Genomic DNA, 14641 nt, shown 5'->3' with positions numbered 1-14641 from the left:
GAGCAAGGAAGTCAGGTCCGCGAGGAGTGTGCCCACCCACTGTGACGGTGGGACTGATCTAATGGAAACTCACCAAGGCCAGCTGGACTGGGTCTGATGGAGCATGTGATCAAACCGGACTCTCTGAACGTGGCTTACATGGAGGGCTGACTAAGAAGCCAATGACAATGGCACTGGGTTTTGATTCTACTCCATGTACTGGCTTTGTGGGAACCTAGTCTGTTTGGATGCTCACCTTCCTAGACCTGGATAGAGAGGGGAGGACCTTGGACTTCCCACAGGGCAGCAAACTCTGACTGCTCTTTGGACTGAAGAGGGAGGGAGATGGGGGAGGGGAGGGGAGGGAAATGGGAGGAGGAGAGGAAGTGAAAATTTGTAATAATAATAATAATAATAATAATAATAATAATAATAATAACAACAATGGGCTACAGAAGGCTTCTTCATATGTCATCCTAAGTTTTGGTTAACCAGTCCCCTACCCCCCTGGTTAGCCAAAACTTAGGATAGCCCCACTTAACCCTTTGCTCACAATATTCCCCTCTGTTCTTTCACATCACATACCTACATTGTACAATTCCCTCATTCAGTTGTTTTAATCCGGATTTCAAGATCATAGGTTCCAAGTAGCTTCTTCAAGCATAGTTCGTTTCGGGTAAGTCTTCTGTTGGCTCTTCCGTCCCTATCACCATACTCTGCTGCCTGCTGGACTGCACCTGCCCCGCCCCGGTATTCCTGCTCTCTCTCACTTTACCCAGATCTTGCCAACACTACCGATGGCACTACAGGTTCCTGCACCAGACCTGCCCACAGCTCCCAGGAATTCTGCTCCAGAAGTCTAGCCTCCATGTCTCCTCTGCCAAGTAAGGACCTCAGATTCTCCTGCCTCGGCCTGCCTAGGTCACCTGATTAAACACCTGCTCTTGCCGCTTAAGCCTGCCTATACTTCCCTGGAACTTCCCTCCAGGTGCGAGTTCTGACAAAAACTTCCGGGAATTCTGTGGCAGGAGTCCAGCTCCCAGGACCTGGCTTTTTATGTGAGCGCTGGGAATCTAAGATCCGGTCCCCACACTTGCAGGGCAAGCACATTACTGATTGAGGCATCTTCCCAGCTCTGGGATCACACCTCGCAATCTTCTGTCTGTCACCATCTTCACACCTGTCTTTGGCTCTGCCCACACAGATGCTCTGGCAATGCTTGCTAGCTGAATGTTTTTATGATCGTGGGTAAAAAGACAGCATAAATTCAAAACGCGATTTCCCCCCCACTCGCCTGGGTCACCCAGGAGCATCATTCCCGTTTTCTCATTCGTAGCTGACCACGTTGCAGACCGAGGGTCTCATAAAACATGCAATTGAATGAAGCCATCTGGGAAGACAGTCGTCATATAAATGCAAGATATTGATATTATCTGGCTACTTGGGGGAAAGGACCATATAAATGAAGGTGCAGCCCAGCTCCATAATTCAAATCTGGTGCTGATGTACAAGGTCTTTGGATGATAGACTTCTCAGATTGATATTTCTTACAAGTCCAAGGCTACCTCTCTCCACTCCTTGGCAATTTTGAGAGCTATTTTTTGAACAGAGGTTTTTTTTTCACTTTTTGAGAAAATAGATTTTATATTTTAAAACATTTTTTCAGCATCAGGTGAGGACCTCGAAACAGATTTGTTTAATGTCTTTATTGCTTTTTAATAGCTTATTTTATTTTATTTATTTATTAATTAAAAATTTCCACCTCCTCCCATCCTCCTATTTCCCTCCCACTCCCTCCACTTCCCCTCCACCCTGCTTTCCATTCCTAAGAGAAATCAGGGTGCCCTGCCCTGTGGGAAGTTCAAGGCCCCCACTCCATCCATAAGCAGGAAATGCTACAGATGAGTTAAGCACGTTTTTCCCACTTGAACAACTGTGCAGTGTGTTGTGCGTGTGTTGAGTAGCCTGATCAATTCGGCTGCCCTCTCTTTTTCTGTGTTTTTCCAGCATAGAGGTGTCCTCTGCTTCTGAGGGTTGTCCTGACGGCCAATCTGGAAGGAGCAACCCAGCACTGTGTGTTCCTCTTAACCAACTGTTCTCTGGGAGACAGTCACTAAGACAATTCTGTAGGGGGGTTCTCTAGAGGGTCAGGAAAGGTAGAATGAATTTATACTACAAAGAAGAGTTAATAGATTGGCTCCCACCAGACAGGCCCAAATAGTCAAAACGCAGCTGTCTCTATGTTGGAGAGACTGGAAAGTGAGATGTTCAGCCCAGGTGGTGGATACCCCAGCAGTTCCAGTCCTGGAGGCTTAGAAGATGTTGGGAGACTTGCTGGTCTTTAGTCTACCTTGGAAGCCAATGAAACTTGGAGTCTGACATTAGCAAAGATTATCAGCAGCAGCATAACAGAATAGACACATTTACCAGCAAGACCAACCCTGAGTTTTCCATAAACTTTTGTTTGTGTGTGTGTGTGTGTGTGTGTGTGTGTGTGTGTGTGTGTGTGTGGTGTCTGCAGGGGCACGTTTATAAGCCTTGGCTCACTACTGTCTGCTTTGCCCATTTCTTGCATGTGGATGGGGATACAATCCCTCGGCTTCCTTCTCTGGTTATTTACTGCCTCTGCCTTCATTATGGACTCTCCCTCTGGGTCTATAGTGTCCTCAGAGAACAAAAAAAGGCACTGGATACTCTGGAGGTGGTTACAGGTGGTTGTGGGATGCCAAATATAGGTGCTGGAAATCAACACCAGGTCATCTGCTCTTGTCAGCTAAGTTATCTCTCTAGCACACTTAGAACATTTTAAACTGGCGACCATTAGAAGGTGTTGCACACTCTGGGCAAAGATCTTCTCCCCTCAATCAGTCCTTCCTAAAAATATCCCCAGACCTGCTAGAGGCATTTCCCAAGTGACTTGACAACCAAGTTGGCAATCAAGATCAAATCACAATTATGAGTTCAGTCACACCAATGATGGCACCATGACAACATCTTGCTAGCTCTGGCACTCCTGTATCAAGCCGGGGTAACATGTATTCTATTTTTGTCCTAGACTGTAGATAAGATCATGGACATGGAGACCAGAGATGTTAGGTGTCCCCCACTATCATTATCTACTATCTATGTTTTTGTTTTATGTTTTGAGACAATGTCCTCCACTAGAATTGGAGCTCACTGGTTGGTCTGAATATTTGGACAGTGATCATTAGGGACCCACTGTCTCTGCTTGACCCCCTTCCCTGGAAACACAGTGGGGTTTCAGGTGCATGCCCCTGCACCCATTTTTTTCTGAATGCTGGGTATCTGAACTTGGGTCCTCATAAGGCAAGTCCTTTAACAGCTGAGCCATCTCTCCAGCCCAGGCATGAAGGTTTTAGAGCTCAGCCCCATGTCCTAGCAAGTCACTGTTTTTTGGCTGTAGTGCAGTAGTGGTAGTGTATTTACTTACTCTTTGTAAAAACATACACACATAGGGTAGTTTCTTCTTTACTTTTTGTTGATGTAATAAAAAACCATGGCCAAAAGTGACTTATGGAAGAAAATGCTGATTTTTGGCTTATAGTTCCCAGAGGGAGAGTCCATAATAAAAGGCAGAGGCAGTAAGTAGCCAGAGAAGGAAGCTGAGGGATTGTATACCCATACACATGCAAGAAACAGGCAAAGCAGACAGTAGTGAGCCAAGGCTTATAAACATGCAACTGCAGATACCACACACACAAACACACACACACGCACACACACAAACGCACACACACTTCACTTGTATGCACAGCTGTTAAAGTCTTAACAATGTTCTTAATGTTTAGAATCTCTGAAATTCTTGAGGAGGCATAAGGAAGCATATATTCACCCCTGACAGGGCCACAACAGATCAAAGAAACAACTCCAAACAAGTCCAGCATGATTAACTGATGAGCTCACCGACTAAGGGACGGCTTACAGCACACGGGTGACTGGCTACTCACAGTGGTAACATCTTTGGAGTTTCCCCTGCCCATCCACCTTTTGCTTCTTATATACTCTAGCACTCCCCGAAGACCAGGTGGAACTAGAAGGCAGTAGGGGAGTTGGGTAGCATCTCCGGTGAAAGTCTAGAGACCCTCTCCCCCTCCACCTGTGTCTATGAGGGAATGTTGGAAGCTTTGTCACCGTGACTATGCCCTAGTTATCTTTGTACTGTCTTTTTTCACCATTTAGACAGGAAGACGGTGCAGGTTACTCTGTAGTTCCCGGCAGCAATCTCTTCTCTATGACTATAATTATATCATACTCAGAAGAAATACTTACAAAAAAGAATCTCCAAAGTTTTCTTTTTCACACTACAAAATGTGAAACTATATTATGAATGTGGTACCAAATAGTCTGGATATCCTTAGGTAGTGGAATTCTAACTTCAAAAACAACTAGGGGATGATCCCATCTAAATAGCCATCAGTGGCATGTCTGTGTCTGCTCTGTGGATCCCATCTAAATAGCCATCAGTGGCATGTCTGTGTCTGCTCTGTGGATCCCATCTAAATAGCCATCAGTGGCATGTCTGTGTCTGCTCTGTGGATCCCATCTAAACAGCCATCAGTGGCATGTCTGTGTCTGCTCTGTGGATCCCATCTAAATAGCCATCAGTGGCATGTCTGTGTCTGCTCTGTGGATCCCATCTAAATAGCCATCAGTGGCATGTCTGTGGCTGCTATGTTGATGACACAGCAGATTTGCCTCAAATTAAAAACATGCATACACTCTTACAAAGGAAGCAAGTGCCTTGCTGGCCATTATCAGAGAAACTTCCTCAGCAGCAGATGGGAACAAATATAGAGACCCATCGCCAGACGTTATGCAGTGAGTGAGAGACCTTGGAACAGTCATTATTAAATGGGATGTCTCCATCAGATACCTCAGCTCAGAGCTCAGGGAACCCTGCAGAAGAATAGGCAGAAAGAGTGTACGAGCCAAAGGGGATGAAGGACACCGAGAAAACAAGGTCCTTTAAATCAACAGGATTGACACACACATAAGAACGCACCGAGTCTGAGGCAGCACACACAGGACCTGCACAGGACTGCACCAGATGGGGTCCTAGAGCTGAAAGAAGGACACATATGCCCCATGCCTATCCAGAATTGACAACCACTTGCAAATGAAGATTTAGTTTTTCCCAAAGGAGTCTCCCTTGGGAAACAAACTATTCTTAAGGATAGGTTGCATGTCCAGTAGTAGATGGCCAACAGCAATAAAAAAATGAATTCAAAGGCATCTTTGGAGGTTCCTTGTTTCATATTACTGTCTCAGAGATCTTTTTATCTTATTTTAAAATTTATTTTATTTATATATTTTTTCTTCTCTCTTTTAACCCTAATGGTTCTTTGCACATCCATTATGACTCCAGTTTAGTGGGTTTTTTACGGGATTCCGGAGTGTGAGAATGAGTGGGTCTCTGTATCTATATCTCTTTCTTGCATGTTTTCTTGGATTTTTTTCCCTTCTGTTTGGTTTGCCTTATTCCAATGTGCCAGTTTTTGTTCTACCTTATTTTACTTTATTGGTATTCTTTAGGCACCTATTGGTGTTCTAACAAGATTCAGGAAAGGGATGGATCTAGATGGGAGATGAGACAAGGAGGAATCGGTCTGAGTGGAGGGAGGGGAAACTGCAATCAGAAAATATTGTGTAAGGAAAAAAATCTATTTTCAACAAAGGGAAAAACATGCAAGAGAGAAAGCTTTTGTCTAAAACATTAGGCAATTATGGGAAACAAGCATTTGCTTTTAGATGTGTTTGTGTGGTATGTGTGTGTGCGCGTGCACGTGTGTGTGTGTGTGTGTGTGTGTGTGTGTATGCATGCAAGGTGCCCACAGAGGGCAGAAGAAGGGATCGGATCTCTGGAGCTGGAGTTTCAGGTGGGGTTGGGAGGGTGTTGGTGTGGGGACTGGACCTGAGCTCTAGTCCCTCACAGTAGCAGCAAGCATTCTTAACCACTAATCTATCTCTCCAGTTCCAAAGCACTTGCTTTTAATGGCATACAGAGAGAAACTGACCTTCCAGATAGCTGCCCATCTTCTTAGCTGACATTGGTTTCTTCTCAGCTAGTCATCACAATAGGGCAAGACAGAGAGGTACTGCAGGTTTCCTCTTAGTCATGCTGGTGGTGGGAAGATGAGATTTCCTGTGGAAGAATTAAAGAAATACAGATTTATATTTAAAATCATTTGCGTTCAGAAAACTGAGGCAAGAACATGTTCAGATTTTCCTGGTCTGCAAAGCAATTTTAAACAGCTTGGCCAATTTAATGGTTTTAAAATTAAAGGCATTGAGGCAGTGGAGTTCCATCTGGACGGAACCTTCATCTGGCGATGGATGGAGATAGAGACAGAACCCCACATTGGAACACCGGTCTGAGCTACCAAGGCCCAAATGAGGAGCAGAAGGAGGGAGAACATGAGAAAGAAAGTCAGGACCGTGAGAGAACCTTCATCTGGCGATGAATGGAGATAGAGACAGAGCCACACATTGGTGCACCAGACTGAGCTCCCAAGGCCCAAATGAGGAGCAGAAGGAGGGAGAACATGAGCAAGGAAGTCTGGACTGCAAGGAGTGCTTCCATCCACTGAGATGGTGGGGCTGATCTATTCGGAGCTTACCAAGCCCAGCTGGACTGGGACTGAAAAAGCACGGGATAAAACCGGTCTCCCTGAACATGGCGGACAATGAGGGCTGCTGAGAAGCCAAGGACAATGACACTGGATTTGGATCCTACTACGCATACTAGCTTTGGTGGGGCCTGGCCTGTTTGGATGCTCACTTTCCTGAACCTGGATGGAGGGTGGAAGAACTTGGACTTCCCACAGGGCAGGGAACCCTTACTGCTCTCTGGATAGGAGAGGGAGGGGGAGTGGAGGGGGGAGGGGGGTAAATGGGAGGCGGGGAGGAGGTGGAAATTTTTAATAAAAAAATTAAAGGCATTGAAAGAAAGGAAAGAAGGAGAGAGAAAAGAAAGGGAAGGAAGAAGAGAGGAAGAGAGAGAAGGGAAGAGGGAACAGAGAGCTGGGAATGTAACTCAGTGTTTGAGCATCTACCAAGCATGCATAAGTCTCTCTGTTATAGTCAAAATAATCTAGGAAAGAAAAAAAGATTAAGCTCTTTGCCTAGTGTCTGAAATTTTATAAAAGAAAAAGGTTATAGTTATAACTAAGAGGTTTAAAGAATTGATAAGATCTTAGTGACTTTGCTGCTGCTGCGATGGAATACTCTGAAAAAGCAATAGAGTGGAAAGAGTTTATTTGTGCTTACAGTTACAGAGGAACACAATCGCTGATGAAAGGGGGGATGGACTCAGTGGCAGGAGCCCGGAGCTGGCTGGTCACATGACATCTGCACTCAGGAAGCAGAAGAGGAACAGGAAGTAGCACCAGGCATAAAGCCTCAAGACCCTCTATTAGTGGCTCCCTTCCTCCAGCAAGGCTCTGTCTCCTAAAGGTTCCACCCCTTTGCAAACACCTTGCTTGCTGCACAAACATGAGGATCTAAATTCAAGCCTTAGTTAGCACGTAAAAGAGCCAGATATGGTGGCTCACCCTTGCAATCCCAGTACTGGGAGAAGTGGGAATAGCAAGATCCCTGGGGTTCACTGGCTAGTTAGTCTAGCCAAATTGGTGACCCTGTGGTACAGTCAAAAACCCTGCATTAGTTAGGGTTTCTATTGCTGTGTTTAAACACTGTGATCAACAGCCATCTTTGGAGGAAATGGTTTATTTGGCTTATGTGTTACAAGCTATCATCAAGGGGAAGCCAAGGCAGGAACTCAGGGCAGGAACCTGGAAGCAGTAACTGAATCAGAGGCCGTGGAAGAACGCTGTATTTTAGCTAGCTCCCACAGCTTGCTCAGCCTGTTTTTTCACACAACCCAAGACGTCTGCCGAGGAATGACACCATCTGCAGTAGGTTGGGCCCGCCCCCATCAAACATTAATCTATAAAATACCCTAACAGACTTACTTGTCTACAAGCCAGTCTGATGGGGGCATTTTCCTCAGTTGGCATTTTCTCTTCCTAGATGGCTTATATCTGTGTCAAGTTGAGAAAAGCTCACAAGCACCGGCCCTGTCTCAAAATACCATGGTGAGGTTAGAGAGATGACTCAGTAGTTAAGGGGACATACCGCTCTTGCAGAGGACCCAAGATTGGTTGCCAGCACCCTCACTGGGTGCTCATAACTACCTGTAACTCCACCTCCAGGGGATCTGATGTCCCCCTCTGGCCTCTGAGGGCACCCACACACACTGTGACATACACACCCACAGAGAGAAACATACAATTAAAACTAAGATGAATCTTTAAAAACAATGATGAGAGCAACTGAGAAAAGCACCCCCACATTGACCCTGGCCTCATTATCCCTAGAAAGCACACCACGTTGATCCCAGCCTCCACATGACACACACATGTACACCAGCATGCACACATATGTACACAGGAATGTGTGTGTACATTCCTAAAGAATAAAAGGAAAATGCTAGGAGACACTGGCAGATTCTCTTAGACACATGACTCAGTTTAATTAGATTGTCATGTCTGACTTGTTTGTGTCAGATTTCACGGACTCTCCCAGAGAATCCTCCTGATAATTCAATGGAATTCACTACGGCTTTGCTCCTCTGCAGGGAGAGGGAGTCTGGCCTGAATTGGGATGTTTACGTTTCTGTTCGTCATGCCTTTGTTTTCCTTCGCAGCTCAGTCCCGCCTGCCAAGAGCAGCTCAGACATTCATCTGCATGCTTTCCTTCAACTGAGGCTCCCGGAGGCTGTGGCCGAACTGCAGAAAAGCCAACAATAATGACAAGAAGGCAGAAGGCGAAAACACGATCAGAGAGCCTGCTCCCTAATTTGGGGTTTTGTGGTACTTGAAACTTGTATAAGTCAATTCTTTCCTAGCTTAGCATTTTCCAGACCCTCTACTATGACTTATGCATTAAGGAAGAGGTAGAATAGACACCAGGTACATAGACATCAGCTACAATGAGTAAAAAGGCTCAATATACACCTTGTTTATGCCCTCACAAGCCCTTTGGGTTTTGTTGATGATTGCATGTTTGTTTTGAAACAGAGTCTCAGTAGCCCAGGCTGGCTTCACATTCCCTACACAACCAAGGCTGGCCTTGAACTTCTTTCTCATCGTCCTATGTATTCCTCCTGAGTACTGGGATTACATGTAAGCATCACTATTTCAGGCTTGAGTTCTATGAGGTTCTTTTTAATGAAATTTTTTTTCAACATGTGTGTGTTTTCTGTTAACTTGAAGCCACAACTCCTAATTATTGGCAATATTTCCTTTCATATTTATTTCCGTAAGTCATTTTCCAAAATAAGTTTCATGAGATGCTCATAAATGCTTCATGGAGAAAGCCTCTGTGGTCAGACATCGGATGAATTTCTGTTACACAAGCTGAAGAAGATTTCTTTGCAACAATCCTTCTTGTTCCTTTTATCGTGCCAAGGTCTCAGGTCAATCTCTAAAAGGAAGTATAGTTTACACCCCAGAACCCAATTCCGTGAGAGTCACCTAAACAGATTAGTATTCTGCATTTAAACAAGACTGCCTTCCTGATTGAGGGCTTGGCTTAAACTGTGAATCATAGAAGACAGACATCCAGAACGACCTCGGTCACAAGATGCAGAGATGGCTCATTGGGTGAGTGCTGGCTGTGCAAACATGAGGACCTGAACTGGATCCTCAGAACACACATGGAAAAACAAAGCATAACAGCACACGCTTCTAGTCCCAGCACCGGGGAGGCAGAGACAGGCAGATCCTTGGGATTTTGTGGTCAGCCAACCGAGACTCTTAGATCCTTGGCCACATCTAGAGCAATTCAGATGATCACTAACCTTGCTAATTAATTGATTTCCCCTTTATTACTCATTTTCAAAGATTTTTTTCTTAATGGTGTGTGTTTGTATCTGTGTGAAAATATGTGCATGTGGGTGCAGATGCTTGAAGTAGCCAGAAGAGGGCATCAGATGGCCTGGAACTGGAGTTGGAGGCACTCGTCACTGGGACTGGAGTGCACTCCATGCTCTTCGCCACTGAGCCAGTGGCCGTTTGTCAAGATCTTTATTATAATTTTTTGAACAAATTTACCCAAAATTGTTATAATATCTCCCTAGTACTATAAAAGAGAAAGTAAGGATGGCATGTCTTTTTCATCTGGTCCAGTCAGTCTAAAGCTTTGCACTGGCTACTAGGCAAAGTTTGTTTGTACCATGCAGCTTCAAACCATCTCTACTGAACTCTTCATCTTTCATTTCTGAATTAATGTGACACTTCCTTGGGGTTAGATGAGATGTGATCTTCCCTTGGCCTGGCCCTGGTTGGTGGCCCAAGCAGAAAGATTCTGATCATTTCCCTCCATTGTGAAAACTGCAGACGTAGCCATGCTCAACTCTATAGAGAGTAGCCTTTTCCAGGGCTCCAGCGGTTTCTGCCGCTGCGGTTTCCACGGTGTCTACCGGCTGTGAGATGATAAGGGCTTATTCATAGAATTTACACTCTGGTGGTTTGATAAATACATAACATGGTGAAGAGGAGTTTCGTGGAAAAGTAAACGTTATTCATCAGGGTTTAGTTTTTCTTCTCTCTGCTTTCGACTGAGCCATAGTGGGAGTTGCGCTTTTTTCCAATTTTTATTTATTTCCCATTTATCAGGTCTTCTTTAGATCCTCGACCTAATCAAATCCAAACAAGAGCAGCAACTCCAAGTGTGGCAGGGGTGTGTACGTCTTTTTCTTTACATTATCTTTGTTCACATATTGAGGGCTACGGAAGGCAAGACTCAGCAAGGCCCTGTTTTATAGCGTGTTTCACGCTTATCGGTAATTTTTTCCCTCTGACCTTCTGCCTCAGACAATTAATTTTCTTGAACTGCTCGCACACTGGAAGAACATGGTGGGAGGGGGTGGACGATGTTGGCACTGGTGAAAATAATCCAGGCAGCAGAGTTGTGCAATTATTCAAACACCTAATCTTATCTCTTGTTTCATTTTTATATCACAAGTGCACGTTTAGAAGTATTAGATGGACCGGGATGCTGTCGCACACCTCTGAAGCCCAGTAAATAAATGCCGCTAAGTGCCACCAGGAGCGAAAGGGCTCGTAATGAGCAGTGCGCGGCTGATATGGGCTTCATTCATCATTCTGTTCAGACCAATATTGAGGCTCTTGTTATCAGCAGGATTCGTGGCGATGTCATCGCGCTGGGCATAAATCTTCTGTCAGTGTGGCGCAGCCTGATGCCCTATTAAAAGTCTGCCTTCACCTAATCACAAAATGACCTTTCAATGTCTTTAATTAACCTCTGACCCCAACCATGCCAATGTCTTGTAGGTAGGTAAATCTATGGCATGACATTTGCTTGGGGCACTCCATCTGTCTTGGTTCAATCATTGTCCCCTTCCGATTATGGCTTAAAGGAAATACAGTTGGGACTCCTCTTAATAGTTGGATTAATCTTTAAAAGGTTAGAACATAATATTTTCCTCTGAGCTCCCAGCAGTGGCTTTGCAGCTATTTTCCCCTTGGGAGTTAGACTCCCCCACTAAAGTAAGTTTAGGTAAAGCCCTCAGTTTCAGCAATAATATCCTCTTTCCCACCCAAAGTTATTTCTCTTGAGTGGTTTGGGAGCCAGAGACACTCTGACTGGACCAGAGGACAGAAGCCTTAAAACACAACCTCTCCTCATATGCCCGAGACAATGGGATGGACCAGTGGTGTGGAAATAAAAGAAAGATAAGAGAATAGGGATTTCATCTTAATTTAGGATCGAGGTGATCTACGCTGCACTGTACGTACCCATTTGGCCCTGAGACCACTTTAGGTAACAGAACAGCAATCCTGTCTCATTTTCTATGAAGTAAAATGCCACCAGGGACTCCTATGTGAATTTGTGAATATTACAAATGTAAAATAGTTACAAACAAATACAATTTCCTTACATAAAATCTAGCCACAGATTGATCAGAGTGCTGACTCCTTTAAATGTGATAGTTTGTTTCACATGGCAGGTTGTAATTGGTCTATAAATCACACCAAACTGAATAAAACAAGAGTTTGGAGGAATCTAAACTGCGCCCAATTTCATACTCAAGCAGAAGCCTGCAAGAGCTTAGATTGGCTATCTCTGAGGTCTTTCTCCATTATAAAAGTCCATGAGTCAGGATGGTGGGATTACAAACTCTGGGTTATTGGATCTGAGTTTAAAAAGTTTCCTGCCTTTTAACTGCTGTTTCTTAGTAGACTGCAAATCCTCACTTGCCAGCTTGCTCTGCAGAGCCCTTGTAGGCACTATGCCAATCCAAGATTTACAGGAGTGCTGGGGATTTGAACTCTGGCCCTCTTGCCTGTATTAGTAAGTACCTTAACCACTGAGCCATTTCCCCAGCCCATGTTATTTTTTTATCTTAAATTTAATAAGTAGTATGGGATAGTCACACCTTGAGATTTGTGTTGGGAAATGCTTAGTTTGATAACCATATGAAGAACGGATGAGAATAAGACAGGGAGATTCGAGGAGAAGCTAATTCCAACACCTTGTATTATATAAAACCCCTTGAGAGTGATCTCCCCAGAAATAAGGCCACTCTAGACCTTTCTTTGGACTCCATAAAAAGTTATATTTTTGTCTCTTTGTGGGCACCAAAATGGTAAGGGGTGAAAGACCCTTGTGTTCCCCAAAATGCTTATCACTTTTTAGGACCAAGAGGCGGTCCAAAGACCTCTCTGCTTCTATGTCATTCCTGCTGGGACCACAAGAGAATAAGACTGTAACATCTAGCCCAACATCTGCCCTCATAAAACCTTGGTGACTTTATACTGATGAAGTCACTCCAGGAAACAGTTAGTTAAGGGAAATTTCCCTCTGAGGTTCAGCGATTAGTTTTTTTTTTTTTAAAAAAAAAAAAAAAAAAAGGTGGATCAGTATTTTAAGGCCCTTGCCGCCAAGTCTGGTGAGTTTGATCTCCTGAACAAACATGGTGGAGCAAGAGAACCGACTCCCCACAGTCATTCCACGCCCTGTACACAAACAGAGAAGGAGAGTGAACAAACAAACAAGCACAAAAACAAGTAAAATGTCTTTTCAAAAATCAAAGCCCTGGTTCTGGAGAAACAGTTTACTAGTTATGAACATACTCTTCCTGAAGACCCAGTTCAGTTACCAGAACCCACATGGTGGTTCACAACTCTCTGTAATCAAGTTCCAGGGGAATCCAAAGCCCTCTTCTGGCCTCTGAGGGCACAGGTATCTAGGCAAGCACATTCTGCATATATTTATTCAACTCTTTTGTGTGTGTGTGTGTGTGTGTGTGTGTGTGTGCGTGTAAGCACAAACATGTGGGTGCAAGTACATGCAAGCACAGCATACATACAGAGGTCAGAGGATGATCTCCAGCCTCATTCTTTAGGTTCCTTCCATCTTTTGGTCTGAGACAGGGTCTCTCAGTAGCCTGAGACTTCACCAAGCAGGCCTACCCAGCTGACCAGGAGATTTCAGGGAGTCTCCTGGCTCCACATTCCTTCTCCCCAGCTCTGGGATTACTAGAACATTATGCCATTATCTGTTTTTATGAGGGTGTTAGAGACTTAATTCAAGTCCTAGGCTTGTGAGGCCAGAGTTTCACTAACTAAGATGTCTCCAAAGTCCTTATTTATTCAACTCTTACATGCCAGCCACCTCCAATGTTTTAAATGATGAATCATACTGTCTTAGAGGTGTCCTGTACTGACTTAAAGGAACATGAAACACTTACAAACCTGCTGTGTACTGAATACTTTGCATTGATTGTCTTAATTGTACATTGATGCAGCTCTAGAAAATAGAAATTGTAATTCCCACTTTATGAGTAGGATTTGAACCTAGACTCGTTGGCCACAAAACCTTTGACTCTCTGTCATTCAGTGCTATTCCTCAAACAAGAGCCCCTTTTCAGAAGCTGACTCCTAAGAAGTTAACTTCCTGGCTTTGTAAAGTGGAGCCAGTTGTGAGTCCTGGTTATGAAAGGACTTGCCAAGCATGAGCAAGTTGTATTTGTGCAAAGCACTTAATAAAACATGCAAAATAAACATTTGCTAAATGATGACTCCCTTGTAACACACACACACATACATACACACACACACACACACACACACACACACACACACACACTGAAGAAAAGAATGCCTTAGAACCACCAGACCCCCTGCAGGAAACTTGCATGTTCAAGAACTGGCTTCTGAGTGTCCTTTTACAAACCACAAAATTTTCTGGCTTCTCTGTTGCTAACTTCTGCGTTATGTCGGCTACAGATAAGAAAGAAAACAATCAAGAACTCTATGTTGGGGATAGAAAGGAAACAATCAAGAACTCTATGTTGGGGATAGAAAGGAAACAATCAAGAACTCTATGTTGGGGATAGAAAGGAAACAATCAAAAATTCTATGTTGGGGATAGAAAGGAAACAATCAAGAACTCTATGTTGGGGATAGAAAGGCAATCACGGAGGAGCAGAGATTCTGCAATGACACGTGGACATGGTGGTTCATCTTGATCATCATCATTCCTGGATCTGGAATAAACCCAGAGGCACACCTCTGGCTGAGGCTGTGAGTGTGTTTCCAAGAAGGATTAACTTGGG

At 44.2% G+C, this 14641-nt stretch overlaps 1 long non-coding RNA gene across 6 annotated transcripts in view; it reads left to right on the top strand.

Moving 5' to 3' along the window:
• The window catches only part of LOC119827325, a 42336-nt gene that overhangs the window by 15540 nt on the left and 12155 nt on the right, over positions 1-14641 (top strand). For 2 of the 6 annotated variants that reach the window (XR_005287644.1, XR_005287645.1), the window contains exon 3: positions 8705-8870. This is a non-coding gene — a long non-coding RNA (uncharacterized LOC119827325). Of the gene's footprint in view, positions 1-8704; positions 9376-10676; positions 12819-14641 lie in introns of those variants that run through there. The other 4 variants (XR_005287648.1, XR_005287643.1, XR_005287647.1 and 1 more) reach the window with 3 other exon arrangements.

This window comes from Arvicola amphibius, chromosome 12, assembly GCF_903992535.2.
Source record: "Arvicola amphibius chromosome 12, mArvAmp1.2, whole genome shotgun sequence".
NCBI lineage: Eukaryota > Metazoa > Chordata > Mammalia > Rodentia > Cricetidae > Arvicola > Arvicola amphibius.
The sequence above is the reverse complement of the archived record's forward strand: the minus strand, read 5'-3'. Positions and strand labels throughout refer to the sequence as shown.